The sequence below is a fragment of the Tamandua tetradactyla genome, chromosome 2, assembly GCF_023851605.1.
Source record: "Tamandua tetradactyla isolate mTamTet1 chromosome 2, mTamTet1.pri, whole genome shotgun sequence".
NCBI lineage: Eukaryota > Metazoa > Chordata > Mammalia > Pilosa > Myrmecophagidae > Tamandua > Tamandua tetradactyla.
Genome location: NC_135328.1, coordinates 204,103,390 through 204,113,429, shown reverse-complemented (window position 1 = coordinate 204,113,429; position 10,040 = coordinate 204,103,390). Strand labels below are relative to the sequence as shown.

At 55.9% G+C, this 10,040-nt stretch overlaps 1 long non-coding RNA gene across 1 annotated transcript; it reads left to right on the top strand.

The window, feature by feature from the left end:
* The first annotated feature begins 211 nt into the window (after positions 1-211).
* LOC143664179 (uncharacterized) lies at positions 212-9,797 on the top strand. Its single transcript, XR_013166361.1, has 3 exons — positions 212-323; positions 1,197-1,328; positions 9,645-9,797. It is a non-coding gene; the product is annotated as an uncharacterized LOC143664179 (long non-coding RNA).
* The last annotated feature ends 243 nt before the right edge of the window (positions 9,798-10,040 follow it).

Sequence of the window (10,040 nt, the reverse complement as noted above, 5' to 3'; positions counted from 1 at the left end):
AGGTGGGACAGAGGGACGCAGGTTCCAGGATCAGAAGTTGGGTCAGGCTGGAGCACAGTGTGTATGTATTTGTGTGTGTGTGTGTGCGCGTGTGCGCACGTGCCTGAAGGGCCTCGAATGCCAGGCTAAAGGAACTTGGCTTTATGCTGACAACAATTGGGGGCCCTAATAGAGGGCCCTAAGCAGGGGAGGGCGAGATCAGGTCTGTGATTTAGAAGAAACAGTTTGACCACCTGTAGAGAACCTACCCGCTAGGGGTGGGGGTGGGGTGTCCTCAGCTTGGGCTTCACGGGGGAGGGGGCATTTCACCAGGACCAAACCAGGTAGGGTGGGGGGCACTCCCAGTGAGGGACCCCTCCCACCTCTGGCTGGCCCCGCCTCAAGGCAGGCCTTTCCCCACAGGTGGAGGGGCTGGAGGCAGAAGCTGGGCACAATGGGAGTTCAGGCTGGCTGGGGTGGGGGTGGGAGGGAGAGGCTGAAGGGCAGGGTGTGCGAGAAGATACCTGGCCCCTGCCCTCCGCTAGCCCTCAGGCTCCTGATTTCACTATTTCTGCCTTTCCCTGCCTTCTCGGACATCCTCTCTGGGCTGGGCTGGGGGACACTGACCTGCTGGGGCCACTCCTGGGACCCCCACACTGCCCCGTTGTGCTTGCGGAGAGGCAGCCAGAGCTAGGAGCCTCAGCCCTGACACCAGCTTGCTGTGTGACCCTGGGGGAGGCTCTGCCCCTCTCTGGGCTTCAGTTTCTTCATTCGCGTCATAGCTCTGACCTCACAGGGCCATCGCAACTAATTATTAGACGAATGAAAAAAAATGAACTAGTAGGTGAAAGTTGTGCTGCTGGCCTGGGAGGATGGACTATCCAGGACCAGCGGGGGGGCAGTTAGGACTTCAGTCAAAATGTAATAGGAGGAATAATAGCTGTAGGAGCGGCTGACATTTACTAGCCACTTATAAGCTGTGCTATTTGAAAGCAATTCCCTCATCTCTTTGACCCTCAGCATTTCTTCTGTAAAATGTGGACGATGGAGGGGTCCCCGTCACAGGTTACTGTGTGGATTACATGAGAAAAATGCACTTTCGAGGCTGGTCCTCAATAAGTAACTGACATCTTTGTTATTGCCATCAAATACCCATCAATATCCTATGATTCTTGCATATTTGGGTGTTCACCATTGTTGCTCTTGTTTCCCCTTAGCAGAAGATGAGACCAGGGTCAGAGTGGATTGATACAGCCTAGGCATGAGGCAAAGGCGGAGATGGAGGACAATGGAGGACGAACCACTAAGCTTCCCTGCCCAGCCGTTACCAGGCTCAGGCCTTGTTCCTGGTAGGTTCCAAGTCCCTCCTGCTGGTTTCTCCTCAGGGACCCCTCAACCTCTTTCCCACGCCCTCCAGCCTGACCTGCTTGCCCTGCTGGGCTCCTGGTGCCCAGACATGGAAAGTTCCCGGGGCCTGGGAGAGATAAGGGGTGCCTTGCCCAGGCCCATGGGCAGTGCTTGCCCGCGGCCCCTTTGATCACAGACCAGATGGTCCTGCCAGCCCAGCTGCTGGAGAAGCAGGCCACCGTGATAGGGCAGGCCCCGGGAGGGGCTGCCTGGTATCAGGCACCTGGAGGGAGCACCTCCTGTTGTCACCACAGCAACAGGCACGCACCCCTGCAAACAGGAAGCTGCCCCTGTGCTGATGGTGGGAGAGCAGGCCTGGTGGACTCCCAGCCTCTTTAATCTCCCGGAGGAAGTGGTCCGGGAACAGGGTCCTGGGTTGGGTCACCAACCTCCCCTCTCCCTGATGAGGGGGGAGGGAGACTGAAGGCCTGCCTCCCTATCACACGGCCGCCCCAGTCCTGATGGAGGATACCCGGCAGGAAGGACCTCCCCAGGCAGCCCAGGCTCGGCACGCCAAGGGGCTGTGCAGAGCCCCTTCCTAGGAAGCAATCAAGCTGGACGCTTCTGGACTCCTGCCCAGTGCTGCCCCATGAGGGTGGCAGCATCAGGTCCGGGTCCACACTGATCCAATGCCCAGAATTGGTGTCCTAGGGCAGCACAGCACCACTTCGAGGCCCTGCCCTGCCGAGGGGGGCATGGGAACCAGGAGTCTCGGGGTCCTTGCCCTTGACCGGGCAACCTTGAGTGTGTCACCGCTTTCGCTTCTGGGGAGATAGACTCTTCCTCATGGGACCAGTGTGCGGAGCAAATGAGATAATCTAGGGAACGTGTTTCTGGGTCAAGAGTAATGGGACTTAAGTTAAGTGTCCCCACTGCAGGAGCCTGAGCCCCAGACGAATGCCGACACCCCTGCCCCAGCAGCTGGGCGGTCGGGGACGAGGCGCCGGCAGGTTTGAGGACATCTTTCCTGCTGTGTCTCGCTTCATCCTTACAACAGCCTTGAAAGGCTAAGGGTGAGATCCCCATTTTACAAACAAGGAAACTGAGGCCGGGGCACTGCATGATCAGACTGGTTCTCATTGGGTCTCGAGCTTTCTGACATTCTCTGCGGGTCCTGGGAATTCAGGCGGGGGGCTCAGCTCGACTCCTGTAGAATACCTGGGGGCTCTAGGAGAAGCCATTCGCCTGGTGGCCCTGTGGGTCCTGAGCGGGCAGGGTAGGGGATAGCCACCCAGGAAGTCCACTGAGATTATCCCAGACAGTGGGCCCCACCTGTTCAGGCCTCTCCATGGGCTTGGCAAGCTGGAATGTGTGGGGGCAGGTGATGGGAGTCACCCCCTCACCCATTGAGCTGATCCTTCCTTTAGTCCACAATGTGGAGTGTCTAGACTGGGCCAGGCTCTCTGCTGGGAGGTGGGGGTGCAGAGAGGAAAATGATACAATTCTGCTCTGGGGAGCACAAAGTTGTGTGTGTGTGTGTGTGTGTGTGTGTGTGTGTGTGTGTGTGTGCGTGTGCGCGCGCAGACAGAATGATGAGGAGTTGTGGGGTGAAGGGCAGGACAGTAGCATTGGTGAGGTGGGGTTCTGGTGGTGATGGAGCACTGTGGGGAGCTGGGGGTCAGAATCACCTCACAGCCCTGCAGGGGCCTCGGGGCACCCAGGCTCTCAGGCACGCAGGCCGGAGGGATGGGGGACTTGCTCAAGGCCATGAGAAAGGGAGTGACCCATCTAGGACTTCCGGCATCTAGTCCAGACTGTGCACCCCTTCCCTGTCCCTTTCCACATTCCACAGCACCTCCTGGGGTCCGCGGCAGGTAAGCTGCGTGCAGGTGCTTCCTGCCCTCAGCGACCTCGCCTTGAACAGACAGGCATGGCACTGGGCGATGAGGACCGGGGAGGGTGGTGGGAGCTGCAGGAGCGGAGGGCTCCACTAGATGTGGAAGTCAAGGGAGGGCACTCGAGGCAGAAGGCAATGCAGGCCCAAAGGCATGGAATTTTGAGAAAGTGGAGTGTTTTTAGGGAACTGAGGCTGGAGCATCATGTTGGGGTAGAAGAGGTGGGAAAAGAGGGTGGGACAGGGCTGGGGCTCTCAGGTGCTCTGGATGCTAAAGGGTGATGACCCCTCTGCTCCCCCAGCATGCCCCTCCAGGGAGTCATAGGACCACCCCTTCCCCCACCCCCCAAATAAATGGGATAGTTTGAAAAGACCCAGCAAGAATTCAGCTCAGCAGGTTATACTGGTTAAGGGGAAGACGCTGCAGCTAGGTTGGGGGTGGGGGTGGGGGGCAGTGGAGGCTCAGTGGGACTTCCTAGGAGAAGGTGAGAGGTCCTGACCTCAGGCCAGGGCCAGCGCCCCTGTGAGCACTGATCCGGGAGCAGATTACAAGGGAGATGGAGCCAAACCAGCTTTGAAACAGAGCTGGTGGAGCTTAACTCCCCGTGCAGCGAAGTTGCCTAGAAAAGCATCTCTCCCTGCCTGGGGAGGGGGTGCTGGGTATGGGGGTGCCAGGCCAGAACTCCAAGAGCTTGCATGTGTGCGATGATGTGTGTGTGCAGGCATATGTACATTTGTGTGACAGTGTGTCTATGTGTGACTGGGTGTGGCTGGGTGAGTTGCTATACAGGAGTTGGGTGCACTGGTACTTTGCCCACCCGCCTCTCTCTTCAGCTGTGTTTCCCGTGTGGATGCACTTGCTTGGGCTTCAACCCACACCATGGGGAGGGGTTCTAATGTGCCTGCTGCGTTTGCATGCGCGTGTGCCCTATGCATATTCTCTCCCCCTCCTCTCCCTTCCTCTCCCCGCCTTCTTTCCTAATCCTCAGCCCCACCACTGTGTTAGCATTCATTTCTTCATGCCTCCGTTCATTCAACAAATCAAGAGCCAGGCACTGTTCTAGGCTCTCTGAGGATGAACAGGAGATGAATAAGACAGAAGAGATTCCTGCTTTCATGGACACACACACTTCTGGAATGAGACAGATATTAAACAAATAACAGGCAAATATGTGACATGTCAGAAGGTGATGAGTGTTGGGGAGAAAAATTAAATAGGGTGAGGGTAAGGTGACTGAGAGGCTGGAAGGGCTAATTTACAGGGGCTGGTCAGGAAGGTCCTTGCTAATAAGATACTTGAGCAGAGACCTAAATGACACAGTCAGGGAGATATGTAGCTTTCTGTCTGGGGGCGCAGCAAGTGCAAAGGCCCTGAGGCAGAAACTGGCTTAGGAATGGTTAAGGGGTAGAGGAGTCACTGAGGCCATGGGGACTGCTGGGCAATGGAGGGCCCTGTGGGGCCTGGTGGGGAGACTTGGGCTTTTGCTCTGAGTAACATGCAGGGTTTTGAGCAGGATCACTTGGGAGTAAAGGGGAGGCAGGGAGCCCAGAGAGGAGGCTATGGGAGACGACAGCAGCTTGGCAAGGGCTGCACAGTGGAGGTGGGTGAAGCCTTCTTTTAGATGTGTTTGACATCATCACTGGTCACTGGGGGGATTTGACAATCCAAACCTGGACCCGGAAACACAAACGTGAGCACAATAGTGTCCAGAGAGCATCAGAATCTCACCCAAGGGCCACATTGGTACATTTGCTTGTGCCGTGGGCGTGCACACACCGACGTGGCTAAAGGGCTGAAACAGAGTCCCCATTTGCAGGCCAGTGCCAATAGCCTCAAGAGGGGCACGGGGTGAGGGGTGAATGCAGGCAGAGTTGGATGAAGTGGGGGGCCTGGGGGCCGATTAAGGGCACCTGCTGCTGATGTCAGCGATGCACTGGTTTGCGCCTTGCTGTGACCTGGGACAAGCCCTTAGCCCCTCTGAGTCCTGTCGTCTCTGTAAAGCAGAGACAGTAACGGCGCTGCCCTCACAGGGCAGCCGTGATGATCGAATGAGATGGCGCTCAAACTGAATTTAGAGACTCGCCTGCCATTCTTCACAATAACCTCCAGATACAACTGGAGCCCTCTCAGACCATTTTGCTTTCTTCTTCTGGGTAGGGGTGAGGAGTGCAGTGTTTCCTGCGTACCAGTCTCCTCTGCAGGCGATAATTGAGGAAACCCAGGCTCAGAGAGGTTAAACGACTTGCCCAAGACCAACCAGACAGGGATTCATGAAGCCTCATCGGAACTGGCCCCACATGTGCCACCCTCCCCCCAGGTGCCCAGGGCTTGGAGCCCGAGGACAGGGTTGGCTCTAGGCACGGCCCCATCCCCTCTTCAGCAGGGCTCTGGGTGTCCTTTCAATGTGATTTTGCCAGAACAGATGTTGGCATCCGGGGGAGGGGGCGGGGAGCCAGCCCGGTGGAGCCCGAGGCCGTGGGCACGGCAACCCTCAGGGGCGGCCCAGCTTGGGCAGGGATGCTGGAGGTGGTCAAGGCTGGACTTCCCACTCCAGAGTAGGGTGTGAGGTGGCCCCCGGCTCTGTGGAGCGTGTGCCTCACTTGTGCGTGACATTGTGTGTGCACATGTGTGTGCGTTAGGTGTGTACGTGTCGGGGTGGGAGTGGTAGGTCAGGCCCGTGTAGCCTAGCGACTCCTCCGGGGCTGGAGTTGGGGCGAAGGTCTCCCCATCCTGACTGCCCTCGGGGGCCGGCCTGTGGCTGGAGGGAGCCATGCCAGGCTCAGGGTCCTTGAACCCCCCCCTGAGCTGCAGTGGGAAGGCTCCCTGGTGCGAGGAGAGCAGAGAGCAAGGCGCATGCTGGTGGCTTATCGGCTTCTGATCCTTTTGATCTTTTTTCCCCGGAGAAACGGCCTCCCCCACGCTAGGGGCTGCAGGGGAGGCGCGGAGAGGGGCCGCCAGCTGGCCTGGAGCAGCAGGGCACAGTCGCCCGGGGACACGGGCAGACTCTTTCTCTTTCACATGTGGCCTTGCTGCTCTGTTTCTCTGCCCGTGTCACCGGGCGGCACGGCCCCGTGTGTTCAGGTGCAGTGAGGGCTTCCCGTCCCGTTTCGGCAGGGTCCAGGGCAGCCGGCCGGGGCTGGGGACTCGGCCCTCTCCCCCGGCTCTGGCTCTGCCTGCACTCTTCTAGGGTCAGCGTGTCTGGTCCCCTGTGCTTCTCCTTCTGCGAGACGCACCAGGCCTCTTCCTCCTCCTGACATCCCTAGACTCCACCCGCCACAGACGCGGTGGTTTTAGGGCCTGGATGCTCCCCTGGTTTCCACGGTTTCTCTGGTTTCAAGGGGGCGAATAAGCCCAGCTCTCAGGCAGGGTCTGGGTGTGGCCTGCTGGCTGGTCACCGGCGGGGCAGAGGCGGAGGGAAGGGGGAGCCAGCCAGACCTGGGTTCGAATCCCGGCTCTGCCCCCTCCTGGGTGTGGGACCACAGTGAGTGGGCCGTGACGCAGTTCAGACCCCCCAGCCACGGTGCCCGGCCTGTCTGCCAGGGAGGTGGGCAGCTCCGGGCCAGGGGAGGGGCAGCTGGCGGCACTTCCTTGGGCTTGACCGCCTGTGGGGGGCAAGTCCGGAAAGTCCAGGTTAGGGAAGGGGCCCTGGAACAGAGCCAGGGACAGGGAGACACGGGACCCCGGGCAGAGTTGGATCGGGGCGGGGACGGCTCGCAGGGGCTCTTGGCTGCCTTAGGCTCACCTTCTCTCTTAAGGTCAAGTCCACAGGCGGGTGTGGCCGCTGAGAAGGCGGGCGCTGACCAGAGAGGTGGGGTGGGGTGGGGGTGTGCTGAGGGAGGGTGAGCGGTCACCCCAATCAGGGGGCCGGAACCCAGAGTCCCCTTCTCAGGCGTTAGACAGAGAAGAGAGGGGGCAGAAACCTTGGCCACTGCCCCTGAGGTGTCCCTCAGGCCTGCTGCGGTGAGCACTGGGACACTGGATGTGCCTGTGGGCCCTGGCCCCTGCCTTCCCCTCACCCCAAGGGCCCTTGCAGACCAGTGGGCACCCTCTGACAGTGGGCCCCTGCTCTTTCTTTCCTCCCTCTCCACGCCTCCCCTCCTTCTCCTGTTCACGGCCTGCTTGCTCAAGGCTCAGTGTTTACACATTTACACTGATCCATCTTTTCCTTTATGACTTCTGGGCTTTGTGACTTGCTTACCTGCCCAAGATTATGAAAAGATTTTCTTTTAGGCCTTACAGTCCTCACCCCTGGTTTCCTATCCCTTGATTCTGCCCCATTGATCTTTTTTTTTTTTTTTAACTTTTTAAATGATAAAATATAACATATATGCAAAGCAAAGAAAGAAAAAAGCAGTAATTTTCAAAGCACACTTCAACAAGTAGTTACAGAACAGATCCCAGAGTTTGTCATGGGCTACCATTCCACCGTCTCGGATTTTTCCTTCTAGCTGCTCCAGAACACTGGAGGCTAGTAGGAATATTAATTTAGTCATTCAGCAGCCATACCCATTTGTTAAATCCTATTTTTTCTGTTATACCTTCTCCTCCTTTGATCTTTCTCTCAATCCATAGGGATCTTTCAATACCTTCAGGACCAAGAGGGGGGAAAGAAATGTAATAAAATAAGGTGTCAGTGACCAAGAGAGATCAAATGGAGTCAAGAGACAGTTCTGGAGGCTGCTCTTATGCAAACTAGAGCACAGTTGAGTATATAGAGTATGTATTCAGTTAGATTGTGCTGATTGCTATGGGTTGCCAAACCCCAACCAATGTCACTCTGTTCACTCTTAAAACCCCCTTGGGCTCAAACTGAGACTCTATAAAGACTTCATGCTCCAGGTTTGCCTCCCTGGAACATATATTTCCCAGAGGGTTCCCAGATCAGGTAAATCCTAAAACTCAGGGACCAGCCTCTCTAAGATTATCAATGAATCACATCCCCCTAGCTTTAGTGTTAACATCCCTTCTCAACATGAAATATGCCTCCATTGAGCTTTTCGTCTGTTCCCGCCTCGATGCCACATGGTTCTTATATGTTTGCACGGTCGCTGTCCATCACCACCCATTAGAATCGGGGCTCTTTGAGGTCAGGGATTCTCGTCTGTTTTCCTCAATGCTGTGTCCCTAGCATTTCAGAAGCGCCTGGAGCAAGGGAGGCACATATGGTGAGGGAACAGGACAGGTGCCTAGAGTTCCTGGACCCAAGGCCGCGAGGATGTTTGGCAAGGAGACTGCTCACAGCGTCTGCCCCATCCCCAGCTGACCCTTTGCCCTGTGCATTCTCCGCTTGACTCTGCTGAGCAGGCTGTTCAGTCCTGTCCCAGGGCCTCTGCTCCCAGCAGAAGGTCTTCTCCACCTGGAATCCTCCTCCCCGCCTCTCCCCAGGCCGCCCCCCACCCCCACCAGCCCTCCAGTGACTGCTCCACTGTGGAGGGAAGACTGCCGACAGAATCTATTCAACAAAGACTTGTTGGGTCAGCAGGTGAACTCACGGTGGGACATGACTCCTAGGGGTGTAACTCTCCCTGGGAACGTGGGACGGAACTTCCGGGGATGAGCTGGGACCCAGCATCATGGGATTGAGAAAGCCTTCTTGACCTAAAGGGGGAAGAGAGAAATGAGACAAAATAAAGTCTCAGCGGCTGAGAGATTTCAGAGCTGAGAGGTTATCTATTCTTATGCATTACATAAATATCCCTTTTTTAGTTTATGGTGTATTGGAGTGGCTGGAGGAAAGTACCTGAAACTGCTGAACTGTGTTCCAGTAGCCTTGATTCTTGAAGATGATTGTATAATGACATAGTTTTTACAATATGACTGTGTGATTGTAAAAACCTTGTATCTGATGCTCCTTTTATCCAGGGTATGGACAAATGAGTAAAAAACTGTGGATAATAAAGAAATAAATAATGGGGGGGGTAAGGGGTAAAATACATTGGGTAGATGGAAATACTAGTGGTCAGTGAGAGGGAGGGGTAAGGGTTAGGGTATGTATGAGATTTTTCGTTTTATTTCTTTTTCTGGAGTGATACAAATGTTCTAAAAATGATCATGGTGATGAATACACAGCTATGGGATGATATTGTGAGCCACTGATTGTTAATGTATGACATGTACGTGTGTGAAGATTTGTCAATTAAAAAAAAATGCTTGTTGGGCGTCTGTGCTGCTCAGAGCTGGGAGTTGAGATGGGGGAGCCCTGTCTCCTCCGGTGACTCACAGGGCCAGGCCGGCACACCGCCCCCCATAAGTGCCACCCAGCCCGCTGAGGACAATCCCAAGGACAAGTCCAGGACGCTGGCTGGACATCCTGCCTGAAGAGACAGTTTGGATCCTTATGACTCACTTGTAATTGGCCACAAAATAGTTGCTCTTGAGCTCAATGATGTATTTGATAACCATTAATTCCCACTGTAATTGCAGGAGAAGAGCAGCAGGGCTCCAATTAAGGGAGAAGAAAGTTCCAGCCTCAAGCAGCTAATCAATAAAATGAGTGTGTAATTATACACCACGGAGCTCCATAAACTCACTCATCACACTAATAAAATGAAAAAAATTCCTGAAGCAACATCAGGACCCAGGGCTTTGCCAATTGTTCCGTGGCTGTGAAATCCGAGGCGGACAATAATCCCGGGACTCGTTTCCCGAGCATTCACCTGTGCCACGCACACTGCTCGGTGACTTGTGCACAGGAGCAGTGGGAGGGGAACCCTGAAGAGGCATGAGTGTGCTGGGAGGCCCTCCCGCAGGCCTCGGGCTGCTCGGATGTGGGTTCGAAGTGGAGCGGAGTAGAAGGACGTCTCCCAGGTTCTGGCCTGT